This window comes from Bemisia tabaci, chromosome 7, assembly GCF_918797505.1.
Source record: "Bemisia tabaci chromosome 7, PGI_BMITA_v3".
NCBI classification, from domain to species: Eukaryota; Metazoa; Arthropoda; class Insecta; order Hemiptera; family Aleyrodidae; genus Bemisia; species Bemisia tabaci.
The window spans coordinates 5,011,431-5,039,228 of record NC_092799.1 but is presented as its reverse complement, the minus strand read 5'-3'; the positions used below and the strand labels follow the sequence as shown (position 1 = coordinate 5,039,228).

General features: G+C 40.5%; 1 protein-coding gene across 1 annotated transcript in view; it reads left to right on the top strand.

Moving 5' to 3' along the window:
- LOC109035678 (GTP-binding protein Rhes) overlaps positions 1–27,798 on the top strand; it is a 369,075-nt gene that overhangs the window by 243,400 nt on the left and 97,877 nt on the right. The window lies entirely within an intron of this gene.

The following is a 27,798-nucleotide window of genomic DNA, read 5'->3' as shown; positions in this document are numbered from 1 at the left end:
ACGATTCTGCAATCGACTTGCTGCTCGCGATGTCGGCAACCACGCTTCATATGCAGTTGCTCATGAATAAAGATTTACCTCGAGTAAATATCCTGCAGACAGAACTCTAATTGCCACCAGGTAAATAGAAAAAGCCTTCTGACGGTACATGTGTTTTGAGGAGTTAGGAGCACTTGGTGTGGATATCCTCGAGCAATCTCATGAAAATAGTACCAATTTTCTGGGCTTGTTTCAGGAACGACGTATACGCTACTAATTTTTCGATACGAATAGGCGTTTTTTGTATGTGCTTCACGCTCGGCTATCTTTTTATTAAGTAGTGCCGTCCAGTTTTCATGTTGCTCTTTTGTCCTTCCCTCAGTCATTATTTCCGGAGGAAGATGAGGTTGAGAGGCCCGTGTGTCTTGCACAGTTTCTGATGATTTGTCTTGTAATGTCGAACAAACACGGGAGAAGCCACTGGCGTGGCGTGCTTTGCGATGAATAGATTAATCTCCCATTTAAACCTATGGAAAAGGATCGATAAACAAGGTGTTCGCAGCGAACACCTTAAAAATCGATTCTTTACCGTAGGTTTAAGTGACATAACAATCGATATATCGCAATTCACGCCGCGCCAGTGGAAGAGACTAGTTGAAAATTTAAGTTTGCAGTGCAACAATTTGGAGTCATAAAAAGGCGATCAACAATAGACGCCATGAAAAAGATCCAGGAACTATACCAAAGACATATCAATGACCCTATTAAAACCAATAAAATATAGCATGCGCCATAATCCCTAGATGTAGTAATGCTTTCAATTCTGTCAATTAGGTTAACTTTATAGCTACAAATGAAAGTAGGAAGGTGCCTAAATATCTAATTAAAATACCCAAATCATATCTTAGTGAAAGATATTTAACCTTCGAAGACTTCAAAGTAATTATAACATCCGGAGGAGCTCAAGGATCCATAGTAGGACTGATAATATGGCTTGTGATATCCGATGAAATGACGGCACCTTCCGGCCAAAGTATCACAAGCGGCATGCGACGTTTCAAAATTTCCGCCGCCATTGTATTATTTTTCAGAGAAGAATTGTTGGTTGAATCTATTTGAAAATTTCACTGAATTTATCGACAGAACAAAGAAAATTCAGTGAACTTTTCGGACAGCTTCGTTGAATACTTTCTCGGTATAAGAAGTAAATAACGGTCGAAATTTTGAAACGTTGCATGGCGCTTGTGATACTTTGGCCGGAAGGTGACGATAATATGTTAAAACACATCTCCCGCCGAAAAGAATGTATATGCGAGCGATTTACTAAGGATTATTTCGCAGTATTAGAATGTAATATTTTACTTGAACATCGTGTAATATTGGCGAAGTGCTCACGAGACTTTCTCCACGGTACCTGTTCATTATTTTTCCCTCGGTCGAAGAAGGGAGCCCGAAAACTTATGAAAAGTCTGATAAAAGTGGAAAATCAATTAGAGAGGCAGATTCGAATTTCTCACGCCCTCAGGTGAAACACGTGCCGCCCTCAAATCATATTCACGATTCCCTTGCGGTTGCCTCGTCTTTCTCTGGAACGTCTTTGATCTTACTTTTATTGAAAGTCAGTCGGAAGAAGCGCTGAACGCCCAACGCTAACTTCCACTGAAAGAGTACACTCGATTACAAATCTTAACAGCATGGGTGATGAATATTTTCAATTGATTATCAGACGAAAATGTTCTTCTGTTATTTCTTTTCTCCTATAATATTAACATATTTAAGCCTTCAAACTAAACATAATGATTTTGAAAATAACCGAACATAATTGTTTTAAAAAAGTAAATTTTTTCACGTCATTCGCACTGAAATAGCGTTAGAAAAGTCATTCCATCCAACCCCTGCTCACAAGGATATACCACGCAATATTGAACGTAGCCAACGCCAATCCGCCAAAACACATGTGATGGGATGATGATTCTAATCACCTGATAACAATCGGCGTGTATACATTAACATTTTTCTCGAGGTGATAGACATCTGTCTTGATTGACCTCGTACTCTCCTCAACTTGTGCGCGAAAGCGTGGGCCTTGTTGAGCAGGGATTGAATGGAAAGACTCCGCTAAAGAAATATATAACTGTGCTGTGGTATCCTTTTTGAAGCGGGAATCTCAAAAAAAACGCGAATTTCTTACGCAGATTCTAGGTGGCGGTAGCCACCCCGGCCCATTCCTAAAAATCCTCCTAAAAAATGACGAGACCAAATGAAAAAAAAAAAAAAAAAAATTGTGAAGTTACGGATGAGCACAGGGAGAATTTCAGGAGCCGCCGCGCCACCCACCCGCGACGCACTATGGTCCAAAACTCAAGCATAGGAAGAAATAAGTTATATAATGACTGAAAGATCACGAGAGTTTCGTAACAGATGTTTTTTGAGTCGCTAATTTCGAATTTGACGAAAAATTGACTACGAATTTGATGGCACGCTGCGGCGCGCGCCGCGATCGTGCTGCCGGCTTGAAACGCCCACTGACGCCTACAAACCTAAGGGGATACTTCACGCATTGCGCAATGCGTGAAGTATCCCCTTAGGTTTGTAGGCGTTTCGCGCTGGCAGCACGTCGCGGCTCTCCCGGCGGGCGGGTGGTGACCAATTTCAGGCAGGGGGAGAACTTCCTGGCGGAGAAACTAGATCGTGCAATTTTTTTTTTAATTTTCGACTTTTAAAATTATAAACTGGTCGTGTGAAGTAATCAGTTAACTCTCAACGCTAGATGAAGTGTAATTTCTTACTTAAATAGTGAAAATAGGTTTCAGAGTTTGCCGATGCGCTCATTGTCGTTTTGAGACACTATCTGTAAGGAACAACTCTTATTTTTGCTGTAGCAAAAGTTTGCAACAGGCCCATTGAGCACACAAGCGGTGTTATGGAGTTTGGAGTTCGAAGTTCGAATTTCACAAGACGCAGTTTCGAGAAAAAGCTATCTTAAATTCTTAGGGCCTTTTCTCCACGGGACGTTTCATGGGGTTTGTCCCCGGGAAAAATCTCACTTGCGAAGTAGGGTAAATTATTGTGTTAGTCAATGCTAATCACAGTGCCAACCAAGATTCACCGTGGAGTCCCAGGAACGACTTTAAAAGAAGAGGAAGAATAATTTTTTTTGTGTTGTTTAATGGGAAAAAGCCCAGAAGTTTCATTCCTGCGATTCGAACTTGGGAAAAATCCCGTGAAACGCCCCTTGGAGCGCGGATACAACGCGTAGCTATCGCAGTCCCAGAATGCGAAAATTCAGGAAAGCAGTGCGAATCTACAACTCGCTCCAAATAGACCACTAGACAAGGTACGAATTTCAGCTTTCTGATACATGTTTCTTCACCAAAATTTTACGTAAAACACGATGCGCACGACGAAAATTACCGAAATCAACTCCTTCCGAAGATATTTAATGATTCTTGGTGCGTGAATTGAAACCAACCGCTCATGAAAACTCAATGCTCTACGTGATTCACATCGCGCGCTTAACGTTATCGTGAAAGTCTCTGCGATAAAAAAATCTCACAACCATCAATCTTGACGCTTTGGTTAAGCTATAGCAAATTACTGATAGTTTGATAAATACATGGTGGGAGATGAACATCGCTCGATTGAGAAGCTTGCTGAAATCGTTATAGTGCGCGATTTGACTCACGTCGAGCTTTGAGTTTTTTGTGAGCGGGCAGTTCAAATTCCTCGTAACCAATGTGAAATAAAAATGTTAATATCTCCGTCAGGAGTTGGTTTCAGTAATTTTCGTTGCGCGAATCGTATTCTACGTGAAATTCTGATCAAGAAACATGTATCAGAATGCTTAAATTCGTACCTTGTCTAGTGGTCCATTGTGTGTGCTAATACCTGATGCACTACAGTGTGATGTGCTGTTCGGAAATTCTAATGAAAGTATCGTAAAATCATCATTGATCGATTGACCGTCAAATCGTTCTCAACTGAGTCTTATCGATGAATAATTGTACGTCATTTTGCAATAGAGGACTACGAATTCTGGCTCACCTTATGTACATAAGGAAACAAGTGGCACTTACGTTGTTTCTAAATTGATCCAGAAATCTTCGTTCGGGACTGCAAAATGAATTTCAACATAAACCTGTTTTTCTCGGTTCAACCTGGATGTGACTTGGTTCCTTCCTCTACAACACCGGAAAAAAACACATTGGATCGAGAGTTCACACTCTTGAAAACATTGACAAGAAAAAATACTCTTGATTCAATCGGATTTTTGCTTGAATTAAGAGGCTTGGTTCTTGATTTAAGCTAGATTCTGATTGAATCAAGAGTATTTTTTCTTGTCGATGTTTTTAAGAGTGTGGACTCTAGATCCAATGTGTTTTTTTTTTCCAGTGAACTCAGTCTTTGTTGAGGACTAGTATGAATTTGGCAGACGCATATTAGAACGACGATCACGTTTTCACGTTCATACTTCATGAGCTGGCCTTGCCTGCTACCGTGAAAGCGGGAATTATACGCATTTATCTCTCGAATCATTCTCGGCCCATTTTTCCAAAGACAAAAAAATGCGAAAAATCCTTTCGAGCTTTGTGCACCTCATTTTCAAGTGGCGAGACAACAATAGAGGAGCACGAATAAAGGAAGGCGGCTTTACTCCAATCCCGCGGCGCACAGGTGGACGAGTCAACGGAAGGTCGGACTTGATGTGGGAATTTCAAGTCTTGAATCTGCCTTAGTACAAAACGTAGAAGCTTTAAAGAGACTGGTTCGATTTTCTCGCCAAATTGTCTTTAGGGAACACTCCTTAAAATTTAAATTTTGACGAAATGAACACCTGAATTTGTAATTTTAGTGAAAAAAAATTTACTGATCATTTCACATTGCCTAGCACCATAAGGGTGGACGATTGACATCAAATTAACAAGCGATAAATTGAGTGAGCTCATCGGTTTAAACGAGTGGTTGTCACGAGGGAGGGGGGTAATAGGTCATTGGAGGGTCGGACTTGATGTGGTGTTTTTGAAAACTTGATTCGCATGGGTACAAAACGTAGGAACCTTAAAGGGACCTGATTAGTTTCCTCGTCTAATTTTCTAATCGATTGATATGCCATTTAAACCTATGAAATTTGATGGATGTACAAGGTATTTACAACGACAATTTGATATGTCGATTCACTGCCATAACTTCAAATGGGGAAATATCGATAATTGATAGTTCACACATCGCCACTGTGTCGGGTGGAATAACTCTTCCAGTGGGTGATTTCTCTGGAAACAGCATCTATTTTTGAACACTTGCGGTAGTTACGGTTGTTTTATTAAAATGTTTCGTTTCATACAAATTAGACGAATCGTTATGTTTTGGCTGTCTCATAGTGATTTAATCTGAAAGAGATAAAACGATCTTTGAAGGAACCCCGATTTTGAAAGTATGATTCTTACGGCTCTCTTCACTATCACGGCAGCGGGTTGATTGTTGAAATTTATAGACGGAGGGATAGACAAAGAAGGCAAAGGGCTAAAGGAGGGATCCTATTGGTTGAAATTGGTGGTTGTTATAGACGAAGGGAGAAAATGATGGACTAACCGTAGGGTCTCTCGTGGAGTGTCATTAGTTAGTCTATTACCTACCTCCTGTGTCCATTGCAACCACCCGCTTCCACCAATAGGACCCCTCCACATCGATTTTGTCTTCTTTGTCTATAGTTTTCACTGGAAAAAAAACAAATTGGATCTAGAGTCCAGACTCTTAAAAACATCGACAAGAAATAATATTCTTGATTCAATATCAGATTTAAGCTTAAATCAAGAACCAAGCCTCTTAATTTGAGCGGATTTCCTTTTGATTTAAGCTAAAATCTGATTGAATCAGGAGGCCTTTTTCTTGTCAATGTTTTCAAGAGTCTGGACTCTAGATCCAATGTGTTTTCTTTTCCCAGTGTTGTCTATGAATTTCAACAATCAGCCCGCTGTGCGGCGAGCTTTAGAGTTAGGCGCGGTCACAATGCGTCACGTGGGGCGAAAGGGCTTTACTCGTTGGAATGCGATTTTTCGTCGGAGAGCGGGGCTTCGAGCTCAGCGTCAAACATGGCTTTTAAATTGGTCAAGGGTCGCAGCCAGAGCGGCGCGGCTGGCGCAACAGGTCAATAAAAATGTCCGCTTCATGGCTCTTAAGGCGAGACTTCGCTCGGAACTAGAATTGAGATTCATTTTGCTCGGAGCACGATGCCGCGGCAAAAATGATTTCTCGTCCAGCAGTGGGGATCCGAAGCTTCCACGAAAATGGGACTTTAAGGTCCGTGCACTTGAGTACGCTGCAGGCAGGGTTGCCACAGTCAGGAAATACCGGGAAATGTCAGGGAATTTTAAAGTCAGGAAAAACCTAGCGGAATGTCATCAGGGAAGAAGAAGGAAATGTTCGGGAAAAATTGTGAAGTCATCTTTATATGCTTTCGGTCAAATTTTGCCTGAAAACTATTTCTATTCACGCATTTTTAACCCTCTGGCATATCTTCAATTGTTATGGAATTTTATTCTCCAAATTCTGTGGCAACCTTGTGCAGGCCTCTTAGCCCCAAATAGTCTATAAAACGCCCTTGTATGGTGTTTCATTTGGACTTATTTCTGCCAATCGGAATTATGTGCATCATGACGTGAGCCCTGTTACGCTTGTATCATTATAGGTCTCATGGCTCTTGTCTTGATGCACATAGTTCTGTTTGGCAGAAAGACGTCCATTTTATATATTCAATTGGGCCTTTTGCGGAGTATGGTCCTTTTTCATGTGTGCGGTCATTAATGATGGTATCGCTGACTAATGAAATTGACAGATAAAGTGATAGACAAAAGAAGTCGAAGAAAAAATTGAGCGATTTTATTGGTCGAAGCGGGTTGTTTTAATAGATTATTGAAGGGTCTCACAAAAGTTGAAACGGGTTGTTTTTATAGACTAGGGGAAAAAGATGGTACTTATTGAAGGGTCTCACATAAGTTACCCTTAGAGAGTCTATTACTTAACTCATTTGTTTATTGCAACAACCCGCTTCCACCAATATGATCGATAAATATTCCCGTAGTCTTCTTCGTCTATGGCTTTGTTCCTGCAAAATCTACACCAGAGCTTAAGGAAGCTCTCGAAGTTAAGGTTTTTCAACCCGGCAAGCTTATTTTTCAGTTCGAGTTTCAAAGAAACTCCGGCACCAATTTCTTTTTTGAAGTATTTAAATGTTAACATAATTAGCGTGAGAACTGTAAATTGAAAATATCTGCCACTGGCGTGAGTTTGATTCACCAATTTCCATTTTGGGCGCAGCTGAAATAGGCAGAATACTCGTGCGCTTTAATAATCATAGCATAGACAAAGATCCTCCTACACTGAGAAAACACTATGGCTTATAAACCTATTAGAGGTAAATATGGAACACCACTAATAGTAGTACCTCTACATATAATAATAGCACATATACCTTAGTTATGGTACATGTACCTTAATTAGGTACAGAGACCTTAGTATGGTTCACAGACCGAGAATCATTAGTTTATTTACGACTATTATAGGTGTTCCATATTTACCTCTAATAGGTTTATAAACCATAGTTTTTTCTCAGTGTAATAAGTTTTTCGGGAACCCGAGAAATTCGCTGAAGTGTAACTGAAATGAAACCTCGTGTTGAGAAGAGTCGCAGTTAAAATTCCGAACTGAAGCTCAACGTTGGTTTTGTCGGTGCGGTATCGCGAGGTCCCCGCCTCAAGTATTCATACAGTTCTACATTTCGACGGTGAAACTACCAAACCACGTATCTCGTTTGCGGTGTTTAAAAATTTACGCTCGCAATTTATTTTTTTGAAGTAGACCAAATCAATATCAGTCCTTGAAATTTTCACAGAATTTTCTCCACACGAAGAGGAAAAATCACAGAAATTTTCAAGACTGGACGTTAAGTAGTTTTTCATTTAAAAAATCAAGTGTGACAGGAAGTCTGCGACGTCGCAAACCGAGATACGTGGTTCGGTAGTTTCACCGTCGATTTATGCTCCGCAATGTACATTTTGCAATGCTGTACTACCAAAACCAGCCCCGAACTGAAGCTAAAATTATTACCGGAGGCTCGTCTCATCACGAGATTCATTTCAGCCATGTGTCCCGGATTCCCAGAAAAGGAGCAATAAAAGGCCCTTTTTTGGGACGCTATCTCAACTTCGCCCTGTGCAGATGCCCTTTTCCGATCCCAGCGACGTTAATTAACGATTCAACGCATGCACCATCGTTTTTCTCGAGAAATTTCACATAAAAATAGATGGTCAACTCCAAACTCCCCAGTTTATGATACAGGGTTATTCAAAAGTCACGCACCACTGGTCATGACGAGGGTGGCCATTCGAAATTTTTGAGTTGCACCTCGCCCCCCCCCCCCTCCCCCGAAAGGGAGTCAAAAACTGAAAACTACCCAAAAAATTTTCCTTCTCAGTATGAGAATAAACGTCACAAACCGCAAATCGATATCTTGATTAGAACTAAAGTTATGGCCAGTGGTGCGTGACTTTTGAATAACCCTGTAGAACTCCGCCTAGCCAGTTCGCACGTACGCGAAATTAACAGGCACGTCGATTCTGAAAGCTAGGGCTTAATCGAATTTTGATTTCGGCATACGCGAGTGCCCTTTTTTTCAACTGAACGTCATGAACGGGGAGTATAATGCACTATTGTCTCTCTCTCGAAATTTTATAAAAATAGATATCGATACAAAAATTTCCGCCGTGCGTAGGAGTTGCGTCCAGCCGTTTCGAAGGTGAGGTGGGTAGAACGCTGATGAGCTTTTAAAGTTAGAGCTTAACTGAATTTTGATTTCGGGGTATGCAAATGACCTTCTCTGAACTCAGCGCTATATCAATGGACCATCTAATGCACTATCGATTTCCTCACTACACTCCTATTTATAGTTGATCGATTCGAAAATTTCCGCCGTATGCAAGTTCTCCATTCAGCCATTTCGGTCGCAAGCGAGGGATTCTACATTAATACACTTTCAAAATGACATTTAAACCTTATTTTGATTTCGACGTGTGGAGGTATTTTGTTTCCATCCAGCGTCTATAATGGACAGCGCATAATGCATTATCGATTTTTGTCTCAATCTAAAAAAAAATTCCGGAGACATTTTCGGCATTATGAGCGTCTATTCGACACAGGTCCTGTTGGTCGAATTGCGGGCCCGTACAAAAGGGTTAATTTTGGCCCCTTTTTATGTCTCTACCGAGTAGCTTTTCGACTGTTCCGGGAGGTGTGTGTGGGAGGGATTAGTGAATAGTTAAAAAACTGATTTTTTTGTTGTTATTATTATAATTATTATCATAATAACTGTTATAAACTTTATAACTTCAACACTGCTGAGGATTTTATAAGATCATTCTCTGTTTTTAATGACAGAAAGAGTACTTGGATTATCCAATAATGATGCCTCAGACGAAACGAGCGAACTCTGAGTTCGACTCACTAGAAATCTTACTGTTATGGTAAAGATCGAACAAATTGGCGATATCGCCCGGAAGCAACTTTCCAGATGATGCAAGGACCACTAGAATATTATAAATGATCGTGCGATGAACATCGTCGGTCAAATCTAATTCGATAAGCCTCAAAAGTTAAGCTTTGATTATCCATATGTTCGTAAAGAAATCTGATAGATTTGAAATATGAGTGGAGATTGTCCTGAGCTATTGAAAGATTTAATCGTTCATCTTCGCTGTCGACAAGCGAGCCCTCATCGTTTGACTGACGGCATCGTTCGTTATCTATGGCCGGATGTTCGTCTTCGTGATCTGCCCAGATGAGATCGTAATGCTCTTCGAAGGTTTCGCGTGAATACATACCTTCACCAATAACGGCCTTCATAGGTTTAGAAATGATCTGCATGATCGATTGAAGAGACTTTATGAAAGCTACCTTGGAATCATTGTAGTTTGTGAATTTCGTCTGAGCTCACACTTAGCTGAATCGCGAATCCGGCTTTTCCTGAAGTCGCGTCGTAAATGCGAATGATCTTTTGAATTACATCTTGAATGATCTTTTGAATTACATCTTGAATGATCTTTTCAATTACATCAATGAACCACTATTTTCCGCACATTCTAACAACATTTGCGAAACAGCGTATCTTCGTTTGCGACGTTGCAGACTTCCTGTCATACGTTATTTTTTCTCTGGAAAACTAGTCGACGAAGTTCCTTGATAATCTTGACTTTTCTTCTCTTTAATTAGAATATTCTTCATTAATTTCAAGCTCTGAGGTCGGTTTGTTTCCCCTCATTAAAAGAAAATTGCGAAAACATTTATCATTATTGTTAAAAATGTATTAACTAATTATGAAACATTTGTTAATAAATGAGGTACATGGTTCCGCACTCGGGCCGTCGATTTGGCGATAGGAAACTACTTTATCGGGCCTTTTTTGGAAACCTCATATGTGCTATCAGTATCGTAATGTGATGTTGGTGATATTAAATAATATACCACTGAAAATGGGCTACAAAAGAAAACATAAAAAACCAGGGCGTTTCGCAGCTATGACAATGGCATTTTTAACTGGAAAGTAGAAAATAAAATTAACAGAAACTCAAAATTTCTGAGCCTCACCGCTGTTCTGTGAGACAAATGTTTTCCTAATCATCAGTCTCACATTAACAGCAATGAGGCTCAGTTTTAAGTTTCTGTTTGTTCTTGTTTTATTTTCCGGTTGAAAATGGGCTGGTTGTAATAGATGCGAAGCTTCCCGGTTTTTCAAGTTGTTTTTTGCGACCTAGTCCCTTTTTAAGTTGATTATTTTGTACTATTGTTTTGGGCTAATTAAGTTGTTTTTCAGGAGTGTCTCTATGGATGAACTAAAATAGTAGCTCCCCATTTCAATATACCGTTCGAAGCCACCTTAGTTACCCCTCAAAAATATACCGGGATGGGCAAAAGAATTGTTCGGTGCGCCGTAACTTCTTCAATTATCGAGTTAAAATGTTCCGGTTTGAGCTGTTCTGCCATGCCTAGTATAAACGTAGCATGAGTATTCGAATGTTGCCTCTCCTTTCATTTATTTTTGAAGAAAATAATGAATATTCTTGCTTGAAATTTTCAGATCAAACTTCGAACGAAATCTTCCGAAAAATCGGAAGAAAATAATCAAAAAAATTTCCTGGAAACACATTTTCTTAGAAGGAAATTTTGCAACGCCTGAAGGCTCATTGCATTTTTCTTTAACATGGCAGTGTCTTACTAATTATCGAGGGAGAAAATTTTTCGGGGAGTCACGACCTCTCGACCCTGAAGGGAGGCAGGGAGGGAAGCACCCCCCCCCCCCCCCAATATAACAATTTCCAAACGGACCTAGTTCCTCAGAACGAGGCAATAACCCACATTAAGTTGTAACTGAGGAAAAGAGGTTTGAAGTTTCATTCCTGTATAAGGATCAATGCATATAAATAACTTTGCCTTCTCTTTTCACAAACTTTTATCTTTTTTATGACTTTCAGATTTTGGCAAGAGAAAGTAAGCAACTTGTGGAACTCAAAATAATTCGCAACTCATTTTTTTCGAAATCGTTGGTTGGTTCTTTTCTGACAAAATCGGTCCAAATAGCTCTCCCCCCTCCTCCGACTTGTGCCGCACAACACTAGAAAAAAAAAACACATTGGATCTAGAGTCCAGACTCTTGAAAACATTGACAAGAAAAAATTCTCTTGATTCAATCAGATTTTTGCCTGAATCAAAAGGGAAAACGCGCAAATTATGAGGCTTGGTTTTTGATTTAAGCTTAAACCCGATTGAATCAAGAGTATTTTTTCTTGTCAATATTTTCAAGAGTCCGGACTCTGGATCCAATGTTTTTTTTTCCCTGTGAAGTAAAAGCTTATCGAGCGTTCCCCTTGCCCATCCCTATACACTCGCGGCATATGCGAGAGCTCTACCGGACCGTTTCGGTCGTAGGTGGAATAGGCAGATGAACCGATCCCCTTTTAAAATTAGAGCTTAAACGAATTTCGAGCGGACCGAAGCGAGTGCTCTTTCCCGAAGCCGGCGCCGTAAATGGACGATCTAATGGGGTTCAACGTTCCCGGCGCACAATGGGTCGAGTCAACGGGAGACGTCCGAGAAAATTCGGAAACTTTAAACGCTTATAACTCCGTCTTTACCAAACTTTGAGGTTCTAAAAGTGGTTCTGTTGGTTTCATCGTGAAATTTACTTCTAGAGGCACCCCTTAAAGTTGAAAATGTCAGGAAATGAACGTTAAATTTTACGGTTTTAGTCAAAAGTTTCATGTGCGACCCCTTTGATCGACTCGACCCACTGTGCGGCGTCCGCGAGCACCTTTTAGGAGGAGAATTAATTTCGCCCGCCGCTGCGCCGGATGTATCCGGTAGGTCTGTCGATGCACGTGCGACGCGGGGGGGGGGGGTTGGTAGTGACGTCATCGGTGGCGCCTCAGGTCCGTCTCCGTCCCGTCGTCGCCCGTGACGTGGTGACGTACTGACGTGCCGCTCATTAGTTCTCCCGGCCCCGCGTGTACGTGAGTCCATGGCACAGTAGCCGCCTGACCCCGTTTCCCGCCCTTTTGAGCCCCTCTCAAAGCGCCTTCCGCCCACCCGAACGGTTCTGGTGGGGCTTCCGCCGGCGAAAGTTGACGCACTTGCATCGGGAGAAATTGAATCAGTGTGAACGAAAACGCAGCAACTAGAAAAAATGAAAATTATTAAGACACACACAAAACTGCACAGTAGGTGAAGAAGTTAGTGTAGGAAAAAGTTGACGCATACTTGCATCGGGAGGAATTGAGTCAGTGTGAACGAAAACACACCAACTTAACTAGAAAAAATGAAAATAATTAAATAATGTGGTAGTAGTCATTTTTATCGAGGTACACAGGTAAAACGGAAGTGGAAGCTTACCCTCGATCACACATTCGCCACTTAGTAGTGGAACTTCAGATAGTTGTCACGATGGCCATTTCGGAGTACTTAATCCTCCATCATCAGGTGTTGTTTGCTCCTGACTTAAGGATGAAAATGTCTCAGATTAGTCACATGGAACACATGGTCACATTAGTCACATGGAAAATAATTAAGACACACAAAACTGCAAAGTAGGTGAAGAAGTTAGTGTAGGAAAACTATTTTTGGTGCTAAAAGACAAGTACTTCAATTCATGAACCGAGGGTATCCTCGTGTTCTGTTCGGTCAGTATAGTTTCAACTTCAACACAAAATTCAGCAGATTTCAGACCCCTGCAAATTCTCATTTCAGTCGTTATCTGTGGGTTGCTAACTTATCGACTCGGATATTGACGCGGAAAATAATCTGCCTGCAGCCTACGACAGCCCTATCATGCAGGGCGCACTATACCATGCAATGACACTGATCTTGCCACATACCCGGCCAAGTTGTATAGACTATTTACTTCATCAATGTCAATTTTGATGTGGGATCCTGCCAATAATTCCTTTAGTTTGTCAATCTCTTTTTTTCCTGCCTCATCCTCTTCTGCAATCTGCCCAGTTTCCTTCTCTAAAAAATCACCGAAGAATTCCCGGTCGTCCTGCTCATAATTAGACTTTGAGACGGGTCTTCTTGAGTGAGAGGTACAGGGAACAGACGGACAATGACTTCAGGACCATGAAAGACGACGTAGGATAGGGAGTTAGGACATAAAATGACATTCCCCGGGACAAATCAAATCCCGGGTCACCGGGCGGATCTGAGGGATCCATTGACGAAACCGATTATAGCAGGTTACATAGTAAACGAAAAGAACTAAAAAGATAGAAAAGCACTATCTAGAATAACTAACTAAAGCACAGTTATCACATCATCGTAGGAGGAACGAAAGAAACAAGCACTATCTAGAATAACTAACTAAAGCACAGTTATCACATCATCGTAGGAGGAAAGAAAGAAACAAGAAAAAAAAGGGAAAAACGCCACGAGGCAACAAAAGAGGTTAGCTAGAGCAAAACGTAGTACGTGTGGACTATTTCGCGATTAAAGTTGGACTTTGAGACGGGTCTTCTTGAGTGAGAGGCACAGGGAATAGACGGACAATGGTTTCATGACCATGAAAGACGACATAGGATAGGGATTTAGGACATAAAATGACATTAGGACAGGTTAAGTTATAAAACACTTGGAAGTACAATATTAAAACTCAATAAAACGGTTATAAAACTTAAATTTTGACTCCTGCGACACGAGGCCAACATGGACCACACGGCGCGATCACATAACTTATGGCATGTTGAAGATTTAAAATGAAGAAATGGATTTACATGAATACGATTGAAAGAAATTTTTTTGAATTACCCGACACCTGACACCACATTCAGTGCGGACGCGGGAAGGGGGGGGGGGGTGGTGGTGGTGGTGGTAGATGCACTGCATATGCAATGAACGTTAAAATTGTTTCCGCGGACAAATGAGACCGGCTATAAAGGTATTCTTAAAAATGGAACGCTGAAAATTACACTTTTTTTTATGCTTATTGCTATATGTGTAACTTTTCTGACATCGATAGTTCTTTGCGGTCCAATTGAACCGAACTTCAGAGCTGCAAGTTGGACAAATAACAGTTTTTGCGATCATACCATGTCTCAATAAAAAATCTTTGACTTCATCTTCACTTAAAGTTAAAATTGTCACGTCCACCACTCTCAACAAACAACTTTCACAAGATTCCATTCTTACGCGAAAAATAGAACTTCTCAGAAACAATTCACACCAACAAAAATACGCAAACTCGCATAAAATTAAACCTCTCGGCACCAATTCGCACCAACAGAAAAACGCAAACACGCAAAATTCAAATAGCTCGCAGAAATTGACACCTATCGAAACATTAGTTCCGTAGTTGACCACCCAAAGCGCCGCGCTACCACCAAATGGTAGCGCGACCCACAGTAATTTGTACATCCTACGCGTGAAAACGGAGCGAAACGACGACCTTTATTTTTTACAAAAAAGTTACAAACGCGTGATTTTCTTCTTTCCACAAGTTGAATCGTCTTTCTGAACTCATCAGAGGCTTAAAAAACCTTGGTTAAAAACAATTCATTCATAATTCGGAAAAGTGCGTAAACTGCAAATTTAATGTGATGTACAGGAAACAGACAGAATAACGACGAGGTTACTTGAGCGCCATGATGTATCTCCATTGCTTGTTTCTCGAAAAACAATGTCATAAAAGTGACGGGTTTTTTTTTGGGAGCCGAAAGGTCTTGCTTGAGAATACAATTTGCTTCTCCGTCTCATCCACTTCGACCCGCAAATGGGGGGGGGGGGTGCACTTGCGGAATCACTTTCATGGATATATTCGATGTGAGCGCCTCCGTCGAATTTTTTTCACTTAAGGCAATTATTAACTGATCTGTAAGTAATGCAACGATTCTTTTAATAATAATAATTATACTTTTAAGATCATTATATAGAATTTTCATATTTTATATTGCCACTCACAGAATCTCTAAGAAATCAGCTATAACCGTTAGAAATTTTAATTCAAAAAACGTTTGACGAACACTCGGCAGACCGGACCTACTCTCCAGGTCCCAACAGGTCTTATGAATTGTGCATCTGTAATTGCTTTTAGATGCCGTTTGAATTTCAGGCAGGAAGGTTTTCACTGCTTTTTTCGGACCACTGAATCCATGTTGTCGATCGGATTTTCGACGAGAAAAGAAACGCCGAAAGCCAAAGGTGAGATCGGTGAACGAACCATTGCACGAGGCGACACACGACTGTGGCAGGTGGAAATTGAGCCATCATATCACCGTCACATTTCTATGCGCATATTTTCAATATCGTCTCAACCCCCTGCAATACGATGTCTTGTCGATTTTTCTGCCTCAATTAACGGGAAGCCTCTCGAAACCGTACCTCGCGGTTATTGACCTTCGAAGATTTCGGGAGAAAAGATCCGACTCGTATTCGAACCAGTAGCGAAGCACGAGGATCGATTATCGATATTTCCCCATTTGAAGCCGTGACCAAGAATCGATTATCGAGGTTTACCCTGTTTACCGATCCTCTTCCGTGGGTTTAAATGGCAGATCAATCGATGTATCGCCAAGCTCTTCTGACTCTTCGTCGAGTAGCAGGGCAATGCCACCCAAAACATCCCCATGGTGAATTTGCATGCATCGGCAGCATCTGTCGCCTCGTATTAAGGTGATTCGTCCAGTGCTCCGCTACGGTTGTTTTCGAGCTGCTGTGCGATTCATCGATGGCCCAAGTGCGGAACCACGTATCTCCATTGCGGTGTTTCAAAATTTCCGCTGTTGTTTTATTTTTCTAAGAGAAACAGGCTGAGTTCATAACGTGAGAGTTACACGGAAGATATTCTGCCCGCCAATCATGAAGAAGAATTATGGAAGTTTTCCAAAAATTACGTTGACTAGTTTTTACAAGTAAAAGTAAAGTATGATAGGTCCGCTACGTTGCAAACAGAGATAAGTGCGTGGTTTTGCACGTAGGCTGTCGCTTTCTCATTTGCTTCCTTTTCCTTTTTTTTAGTTTTTTTCTCGGGTGCAGGGAACTTCTCCTTCTGTGCTTGATGTCTTATACGGCATTCTTTCATAGCACGGCAGTAGAGGGAAACTTGTTTAGGTACTTTCCAGATTTCGATTCCCTCCGGGGGAGGGGGGGGGGGGTTCACCCAAAAATTTAAAGTGGCCACCTCCTTCATGGCCAGTGGTGCGTGACTTTGAATGATCCTGTATATGATGTTTCTTACTTCTCCTCCAAGGCAAAATTTTGTAATTTTTTATCACTTCATATGACTCTGTACATTCATGCTAGGGCTTTCGTCTTTTTTTCGCTTGTAAGGAAAATTTGTCAAGGTTTTTTGACTCGAGCGATGTTATACATAACTCGCCAGTTCGACTACGCCCAGACCCGAATCTCCTTAAAGTGTTTCACGCGCTCAGTCGTCAGAATGTTTTCCATCGTAACCCACCACGCATATCTAGCATGACAGAAGTAATATGTATGCTAACAACCAACGTTGCAGGTCCTACCAAATGCTCTTCTCATACCGATGGTGAAATTACGGAATCAGGTTCTGTTCGCGTCGTTGTAAATTTCCCGTCGCCTCTTTCTTTTTTAAAATCGTGGACCGAAATTTCGTGTCATTTTTGCTGGTCCTTCTCAGAATATATTTTGAAAATTGATGAAACGAAGTCGGGAACCAAGCCCGATTACGTCCCGTGATCACCGGCTCTGTTGCTCCGTAGCCCGAGGAGCGCCCATAGATGACACTAACGAGAACAAACACAACATTGATATAGAGCAAGGAACAGGACGCGCGTCGATGACGGCGCAGAGATACAACTATTTGTGCTTGATGGATGTCCGTGTTGCGTCTTTACAATTGAAGGCGCTCTGGCATGAGGCGTGAACTCGCAATGCTCCGCTCCATGCTGCCAATGAAGTAGCGCTCATTTTGGGAGAAAAGTTAAAAAACGAGGTCCGTCTACTTCTTTCCTGTCTTCCACTGGGTGACTCACTTACTGCCGTGCTAAGGAAAAACACCGTATGAACATTCGTGCGTTGACATATCTTTTTCAATGAAAGACGCATTTGCTGGGATAATTTTGAATATTTTTTATTTTAAATTTTACAGATAATTGTGTTCACAGTTAAATCTAAAATATCTGAAAATTTCAATGAAACATTTGCAGAACTCTCTTCAAAAATACATGTTTTATTTGGGGAAATTTGGCAACTCTCGAAGGTTCATACGGCGTTTTTCCTTAGCACGGCAGCGTAGCCCTCGAAGTACCACTACAAGTAAGACACACGAAAACACACACAGTATAGGGATTGGGCAAGGAAAGGACGCGCGTTGATGACGGCGCAGAGATACAACTATTCGTGCTTGATGGATGTCCGTGTTGCGTCTTTACAATTGAAGGCGCTCTGGCATGAGGCGTGAACTCGCAATGCTCCGCTCCATGCTGCCCATGAGGTATCGCTCAGATTCAGGAGAAAAGTTGTAAAACGAGGCCTCCCGTATTTTCGGCTGTGATGACACTCGATTTTCTCTTTTTTTTGTTCGACGTTTGATTCTTATGTAGGAAGCTGTGAAAACTGTATTTTATGCTTTTAACGTAATGCGCAGGTAGTTTCGATCGTTTGTCTATAAGAAAATTTCTTAGCGGTAGAGTAATTCTTATCGAAATTGACCGTTGAACTCAAAGGAAGCCTAGAAAAACGCGCCTGATGAGCTCAACGGTGAGCTCATTTTCGGGAAACAAAAATACGCGTTTACGGTTTCCTTGGTAACCTTTGTTTGCTATCAGCTGATGTTTTATTTCCATTTTCCAGCCATGTCGACGGAGTTTATACGTCCTTTCTTCATTAAATACATTTACCAACACCTGAGCGCTTTTCTAATACGACAGTATTAGAACTTTCCCGCTTGTTTTTTTTTTTTTTTTTTTTTTTTTTTTTTTTTTTTTTCAATTGGATTAAGAAAGAATGAATATCCGTGGGGTATTTTTAAAAAACAGAATTATATCAGGGGGAAAAAATGGAAAAGTGTTGAATGGAGTCGCGGCGTTTTTACTTTGGACGGCAGCACACTGAAAAAAATCTCGGTGTATTTACCAAGAAAATGGTAAAATTACCAAGAATTCAGGGTTCTATTTGATCCCAGTTTTTCCGTGGTAAAATTACCATCAATGGAATTCGTAATTTTACGGAGAAATCTCGGTAAACTTTCTCGGTAGTTTTATTGGACCTTGGTAAAAACGCCAATATTTTTTATCGACTGTGGTAGAATTACCGAGATAAGATGGCAAAGTTACCGAGAATTGATAACCACTAAAAATGGTATTCTTACCTGAAAAAAACAGTAAAAATACCGGTTTTTAGGTAAGCTTACCAGTCTGTCTTGGTAAAATTACCAATAATTGGTAAAAAAGTGAGATGGTAAAGGTACCAACGGACCGTGGTTAAAACGCCGAGAATTTTTTTTCAGTGTACAACTCGCGGGGCACGTGTCTTTAAGAAGCCTCGGGTATCTTTGACCCGGCTCAGGCATCCAAGGGTTAAACGCTGGCTCTGATTCCAACGTCAAAACCCACCCGACCCCACGTCCCCCAATGGAATTTTACAATGGGCGGTGAAGCGAAAGTAGCAGGAGTCTCAATGTCAAGGTTGCTCTAGCAAAATTACATTACGCTGTGAATCTCCTTAGACACACCCCCGGCTTCCTCCATCCCTTGACAGACTGCGGCCTCCCTCGCTCGTCCAATTCGCTGCAGGCGAAGTATCTGACACATATCGTGGGAGTCTTTCCCAGCTAAACTTCTCTCCCCATATGTACTTTGAAAACCTCAGCATGATCCTCACGTCCTTACCGTCAACCCTCGCCCGAGAAGGTTGGCTCTAGCGAGTAGGTTTGGGTGTCTGCGAAGCTGTCCCGTTCGGAAGCTGCGTGGAGAAGACAAAGCTTCCCGAAGGTTGATAACCTTGATTTATTCTAAGCGTTTAGGCTCAGAATGGTTGTACAAACAATTGTAGAAAGTGATTCAAAAATGTCATTTACTTCGCCGTCAATAGGAAATTTCTCTCTAATCAAGCATAAAACGTGCCTAAATATCAAGAAAAAAGTAGCGCATCAACAGCAGATTTTTTTTTTTTTTTCTTTTTTTCTAATATCCAGGACATTCCCCTTCTACCTTCATTCAACAAATTGAAGGATATAAGCTTACAGAAATTGGTACTAGATATAAGACAATTTGTTACAGTAATATAGTTGATGTATGTTGAAATGCACATGTATGTTGAAATGGGCGGAAAATTATCTGAAGATATAACTATCGCCCATATTAGATATAAATTACAAAGAGTTAAGCCTTAGAGTTGCGATAGTTGGTACAAATATAATGTTTGCTTAAAGGTTCAATATAACATAGAATCGAAGGGTGTCCGGGGGTGGGGACCCCGGGACCATCTGATGATATTACATCGGGGACCGTTCGGAAGCTGCGTGGAGACAAAGCCTCCCGAAGGTTAATAATCTTGATTTATTCAAAGCATTTAGGCTCAGAATGGTTGTACAAACAATTGAAGGAAGTAAATAAAAAATGTCATTTATTTCGCCGTCAATAGGAAATTTCTCTCTAATCAAGCATAAAACACGTGCCTAAATATCAGGTAAAAAGTAGCGCATAAACAGCAGATTTTTTTTTTAAATTGCCAGCCCCCTTTTGATAATTCAACCTCTTTCTAATATCCTTAAAGAGGATACCTTGGACAGCTGAAAATTTTTGCCTTGAATGCCTTCAGGTCAAATTACGATATCCATCTATCGATTTTCTAGCTCAATTTTTAGATTTAATGCAAAAGACAGGTGTTAGGAATCACCTTAAGCGGTCACTATACTTATGACCTTGTTGATTCCTAGTAATTTTCTACCAGAAGATGTCTTTTGAAAAATAATTTATGATGCAATGCTTCATACTTCCTTGATATTTATTTTCACCCTTGTGGCTGATTCATTCTGGCATCATGTGCCGTGTGAGCCCTGTTATGCATGTATTCTAATGAGTCTCAGGGCTCATGTCTTAATGCACATAATTCCCTTTGATAGAAATACGTCCAATTGTATGTCAATCACAAGCATAATTCGAATTTCATGCCTTTTTCGCTGGGCGAATTTGTTATTTTGTCGATGATGTTATGATTACGTGTTCTTTGTCTTTCCGCTGTAGGGCTCCTGGAAACTGTAAGAGGAAAATGCAAACAATTAATATTGTCCACCTTTTAACACGCTTGGCTGTAAATAATCCCTCATACGTGGAAACATCGATTGGCCTCCTCAGATATTCCACCTAAGCCCTTCCAGCTACTTGGGCTGACTGAGACCATTTTCATTGGATTCATAATTGTATGATATTATGAATATTTGTTTAGGCTAAAATGATTGGATATCTGAGAGAATGATTGTGTCAGCAGAGAAGGAGATCCAACCCTTGTAAGTTTCGCGAGGCAACTTGCTTCCTGGAAATAAAGTCCACAGAACAAAGAGTGCAAGACAAGAGGCGAAGTAAAACGGCAATAAGCACAAACAGCTGCTGAATCAGAAATAGATCATAACCTCATATCCATTAGGCATTTATTCGCAAAATCGGCTAGCAGCTCAATTTTAGTTTTCACATTATAAATAGCCGAAACCCGAAAAATCTTGTTCTTCACATAATACATCTAAAAGATTAAACAATTCTTACTCACATCTAATCAGTTCAACCGTGTCGATAGAATAGGAATATTTTCCCTTTTCGTCAGGGAATTCTAAATTTTTTCCCCGGTATTTTGGCAGGAAAATGTCAGGATTTTTTTTTTCAAATTGCCAGACACCCTGACATACACCTCGAACCGAGAGTCGTTACATCGAAAGCATCAGTTCAACACCCTCGCAACTAGCACCAAGTTGGATTTATCTATTTATTTTCTTCATGCATTTTACTCGTGACCCCATCCGAGCAGCCCGAACGGTACCGAGCAAACAGCGGGGGCCGATGTAAATGACGGGAATCAGGTCAGCCTTTTGGCGACGCCAAAAATATAGGTCAGTCCAGCGAAGCGGGGCCGTTGCCGCTCTCTAAGCCTCCGCGTCGACAGTAAAAGCGCCGCGCTGGAGCACGCCCCCCCCCCCCCCGAACTTCGAGGGTGGGGGGGGGAGTGCGTCTGCAGTCCAGACGGCGACTGGTGAGCCGTTGACCTGTTCCCCCCTCCCTTGGTGGAGTAATCACGACATTAATGCAATGGCTGAGGGTGGTGGGGCGGGGATGCGAAATTAAAATGCAGTCGAGTTGGAATGATGCGCGTAGCGATGACGACGGGATGCTGATGCTGCGGAACGCGTTTCCAGCGGCGCCAGTATCAAAATCAAAGGTACCGTAAAAATAGAGCGTATGTTCGATACATCAAACGGCTGAGATTGTATCGATATCGATTGGTTCAAAACATAAACATAGCCTCAAAAGTAAATTCAGAAATCTGAGAGAACGGGTCTTTTGAAGGGTGCCACACACGGGAGGGATGAGGCGCCCAAAAGTGAGGCTCTGCTGCGCGCGCACGTCGCATGTTTGGATTGTAATTTCGCGGCAGATTCGAACCCAAGGGGCGAGTTCCATAATACATTCTTCTCAAATGCACAGTATTAAAGTAAAAAAAGTCCAGAGTTTTAATCACGATTACTTTAATTAAATTTAACCTCTCGTAAATCCATACGTAAAAAGGGTTTCCTTCTCCGTAAATTTTAACAGTTTTATAGTGAGTTTAGTGATTAAAATTTACAATTTTTAGGAGATTTTTTAAAGTTCTTACTACAAGGGAATGTCTTGGCGAAGATTCTTTACTTTAACTCGCTTGCTCTTGACTTTCACATGGATGAAGCTAGCAGAACTTTTCGTGGAAGGGAGGGGGAGGATACGCTCCCAGGTCGCTCCCTCAAAAAAAGAAGAAAAACCGCAACAATGATGCTGTGGGATGTTTCTTTTGTGGGGGGGGGGGGGGGGAGCCTCTCGAGAAGGACTGGGCAGTGGGCTCCTCTGATGCCAGCTTTGCTCTCTCTCTCTGATATTTTGGTACCCTGCTACGAAATTTCTTTTCCATTTTACTGTTAGCCTTTCATCCTTACTGCTACACGAATTGTTAATTTGAGAGAATAAGATTGAAGGAAATTCATTTGTGAGCTGTCTGGAAAAGAGAATTGGACGTATTTATGCTACAAGGAAATATGTGCAAATGAGTGAAAGCAAAAAGATTAGTGTAGCTTGTGAGCCCTATGCACATAGATCCTCTTGATTCGATTTATTTTCGCATAATTCTTCTCAGCATAAATACGTTCAATTTTATTTTAGCACTTTCTCGTCTCTTTTCTAAATCCTTAAGCTTCAAAAATCTCAAACAATATTTCCTCGATAAAAGCAATAGGTACCTGCACCCGCTATAATAATTATGATTATAGGCATAAGTCTATTGCTATAGCGTACCTACATTTAGAAACACATAGGTACCTACCTCAATTACTAAGTTTAATAATGTATGTGTCTCCTGAGTATCTTTGCAGAAAAACACCATTGTTACTGTCTGAAATTTTTACAGGATATTCTTTCTGTCTTGAAGAGAAATCAACGGAAATTAAAAGAGAAAACTGGGATCATTTCTCCTTAGAAAAAATAAACATGTTGGAAAATGACTAACATTTTGAATCCAAAATGCATGTTTTTGGACTTAGGCCATCAGTGTGCTCAAGAAGCAGTATTCTGATTAAGTGATGATTAAAGTATTAATGGCAATATTTGTTGAATTCGTAATTTGTATGAATTATTACATTTTGAATTTTTTACTTAGAAAAATCTTTGACTCGGTTTGTTTTGTCCTCCACGGTAGCTTCTGATTCATTTTTGGACCTTTGAGTATAAATTAAGTGTTTGTAAAGCACTGATTGGCCTAAAACATATTATTTTAACGAAAGTATTAGCAAACCCCCAGAGTTTGCTTTAACACATTTCAATATAATCGCAAAAAGAAGGATATAAGCCTGACAAATAATGTAATTCTTCAAAATGCAGACATTATTTTACTCTAAAAAAGTAGACATAAATCCAATGAATAAAATCTACCGTTGTCATGAGGGGAAAAAGGAAATTGGAATTGATTAAAAACTGTATCTTTTTTGTTGTCATGTATTTTTTTAAAGAGGAAACAGAAAAAGGTGACCAAAAATTAACATTAAAGTCTATCAGGAACAGTAAAACATTAGGTCAATGTTGAATAAAAACAAGAAAAGGATACAAGAACCGTACTTAATCAAGCACTTAAGCAAGCGAGTTAAAGTAAAGAATCTTCGCCAAGACATTCCCTTGTAGTAAGAACTTTAAAAAATCTCCTAAAAATTGTAAATTTTAATCACTAAACTCACTATAAAACTGTTAAAATTTACGGAGAAGGAAACCCTTTTTACGTATGGATTTACGAGAGGTTAAATTTAATTAAAGTAATCGTGATTAAAACTCTGGACTTTTTTTACTTTAATACTGTGCATTTGAGAAGAATGTATTATGGAACTCGCCCCTTGGGTTCGAATCTGCCGCGAAATTACAATCCAAACATGCGACGTGCGCGCGCAGCAGAGCCTCACTTTTGGGCGCCTCATCCCTCCCGTGTGTGGCACCCGTCTTTTGAAACACATTTTTTATTCGTTTGAGTACCAAATGCCAATTCAAAGTGAAATTGTCAGGAAATTTCTCATTTTCAACTTTTCCAACTTAAATCCTTACAGTTTGGTTTGAGGGTATGTTCTATCGTTTCGAACCAAACGATACATCGAACCGTTATCAAATACGGTCTATAGACGTACGGAACCGTTAAAGGCATTCAATCCCACCGGGAGCCGATTATTGAAATTTATCGACAACACTAGAAAAAAAACACATTGGATCTAGAGTCCAGACTCTTGAAAACATTGACAAGAAAAAATACTCCTGATTCAATCGGATTTTCGCTCGAATCAAAATGAAATCCGCTTAAATTAAGAGGCTTGGTTCTTGATTGATGACGGCGCAGAGATACAACTATTCGTGCTCGATGGATGTCCGTGTTGCGTCTGCAAAATTGAAGGCGCCTTGTGCCGCAGCGTGAAGACTCAATGCTCCGCTCCATGCTGCCACTAAGGTGTCGCTTAGATTCGGGAGAAATGTTCATAGAAGTGGCCCGAGTACGTGTTTCTCTCTACGCCTGTGTCAGTGTCCGACTCTTTTAGGATGCATGTAATCTTAAATCCTTCAGTTCTTCAGCCTTCCGCTCAGAGTTTTCTCCAAGATTTTCATGTAGGTGTCAAATTAAAGTACCTTCAAATTGAGTAATTTTTAAGCTTTGAGCAGGGTATGTTTGGACGAAGATGATCAGAAAGGAACCAATCCACTTTTTTGAAAAAATTGAATTAAGAATGTTTTTTGAGTTTCGCTAGTCGTATATTTTTTCCTGCCCAAAACTAAAAGTCTACATGCAACAGATTTTTGGTGGAAAGAACACTGGAAAAAAACACATTGGATCTTGAGTCCAGACTCTTGAAAACATTGACAAGTAAAAATACTCTTGATTCAATCGGATTTTTGCTTGAATCAAAACGAAATCCGCTTAAATTAAGAGGCCTGGTCCTTGATTTAAGCTATATTCTGATTGAATCAAGAGTACTTTTCCTTGTCGATGTTTTTAAGAGTCAGGACTCTAGATCCAACGTGTTTTTTTTCCCAGTGAAAGCTATAGACAAAGAAGGCATAAGGAGCATAGAACGATCCTATCAGTTGAAATGGATGGTTCTTTTAGACTAAGGGGGTAAATGATGGACTTAGCTATCTGGCCTCTCGTGGGTTGCCGTTAGTTAGTCTATTACCTACGTCCTTTGTTCATCGCAACCATCCGCTTCCACCAATAAGATCCTTTCCGTATCCTTTTTGTCTTCTTTGTCTATTGCTTTGTCCATCAATTTCAATAGTCAGCCCGCTGGACCCTTGTTGGACGAATCTGACTTTTCCAGCACCCGAGAGCTGGCACAATAGGTCAAAGGTGGCTACACTATTCACGTGATAGGAGTACTGACACCCAATATTGCGGATGAAAATAGAATTATAACACTCAAGTAGCATGTGTGGTAGACCATTCATGGAGACCTTAATTTTCTTCATGTGGCATGACGAGCACCACGAATAAAATATTAATATTATAATGAACAATTAATATAATTATAATATAAATTAAAATAATTTCGGAACCTATCCAAACAGTTTACTTGTTTCGTAAAAGTAATAATAAGAAGTTAGTTGTTTCGATCGGTCCCGAAAAAGTTGTATTTATCCATCCTTGTTTAAGGTTTTATCTTTAGCGTGGCTGCACCCTGGTACCCGCACCGTCCTCCCGTAATTTTCTCTCCAGCTTTGCTATGCTCTTTTAATTTTCTTAATTTTTCAATGTTTCTATTGTTGTTTTTACAGTTTTCATTACTAAGCATATGACTATCTTCTTCTTATATTATTTTACTTGTCGGAAAATTGCTTTTGTCTTTACCCGTACCAGTCTCATCCAATATTCTAAATTTCTTAAACAAGAAGATACTTCTCAGACTGAAATCCTCATTGATCAATTTTCTCATTTTATCCGACTGATGTGAATAATTTAAGTAGCACATATCCACGCGGCCAGCATTTTCCGATACATGTGACAGCCATGTGCATCTGAGCAGTGGTTAAGGCTGTAATTTTGACCTATTTACACTGCGGTGCTGCCCTCCCCCAACATCAACATTATGCTGTTGTTGAGCACTAGGGCAGTCGCGTCGCATTGTCGCCTCTCTGCGTACAAGAGCAGACTGCGGACCAAGTTTAAAGAATATGAACCAGAACTATCCCTTTAAAGCCACATTGTCGCTTTTACTCGAACAATTGGGCCTCAACTCAATTTACGCCGTAAGGACTAGACTGGCGATTTGTAGTTGCGCCAAATTGACAACCTCTCCGTGCGAATTTCGATCTTGGATCAGTGTTTGCGTTAGGATTTTGAAAAATAAGTTGACAGGTGAGACGTAATAACTCGTTCCGGGTCCGTTTTCTTCCCGAGATAGGCATTCGCGGTTGTTCTTCTCTGTCGCGTGCTAAGGAAGAACGCCGTATGAACACTCGAGGGTTGCCAAATTTCCTTGTTAAAATGTTCATTTATGAGGAAAGATATGAATTTTTTTCCTTGAAATTTTCAGGAGCTTCAGACGACATTGCGAACAAAATTATCTGAAAAATTGGAAGAGAAATAGTCATAAGTTTACCAGGAAATCGTGCATTGTCAAAGAAAATTTGGCAACGCCTGAAGGGTCATACGGCGTTTTTCCTTAGCACGGCAGTTCTGTCCTCCGGAGATAGGTATATACGGTGGTTTGTCCTTTCGTGTGTTGTCGTGATGAATGAATCCAGGCCAAGATCGTACACGCCCTGGAAAGGAAGTCTCTTGGATCCAAGACTCTTAAAAAATTGACAAGCATAAATACTTTTGATTCAATCGGATTTTTGCTTGAATCAAAAGGAATCCGTCTGACTCGAGAGGCTTAGCTCTCGATTTATGCAAAAATCCGACTGAATCAAAAGTATTTTTTCCTGTCAAATTTTTCTGTTCTGGTCTCTAGATCCAAGAGAATTTTTTTTAGTGTACTTTTTCTATGAATGATTCGTAGACGGTGATTGGGTTACAACAATTTTCCTTTCTTTTTGATATTTGAACATTGCAATCTGTTGCCACAAATGCAATAGACATATTCTTATACATTCTATGCAATATTTTTTCCATCGGGGTCCGTGCGGTTGCCTGCACATTCAGCGTCTCTTCAAATTTCCTTCAATTCCTCTTGATACCACCCGCTTTCCGTTACGCTCGAATAGTGGTATCTGTAAAACCGTAGATAACTCTTATTATTTGCAGCTTTCAGCAGGCTGTGTAATGAACTATTGGATAAGATCTGCACCAAATTGAACATCGCACGTTTTACAATTTAATATCAAGGAGGCTCTTCACGGTTGAAAAGTTTTTTGGTAGCGCCAACAGTTAAGATACTGTATTCAGAAGCAACTTTCTAGCTCACTCAATTATACGGCCACTTCAAACTCCTGCAAAACAAACCCTTTATTCCGCTGTTGATGAAATATTGTAGTAGTTGCCCTTTTTTCCAGGTAAATCTTTCAGCATTGTCGGAAAACACTCTGAAACGTCACACATACGTACTATACTTTC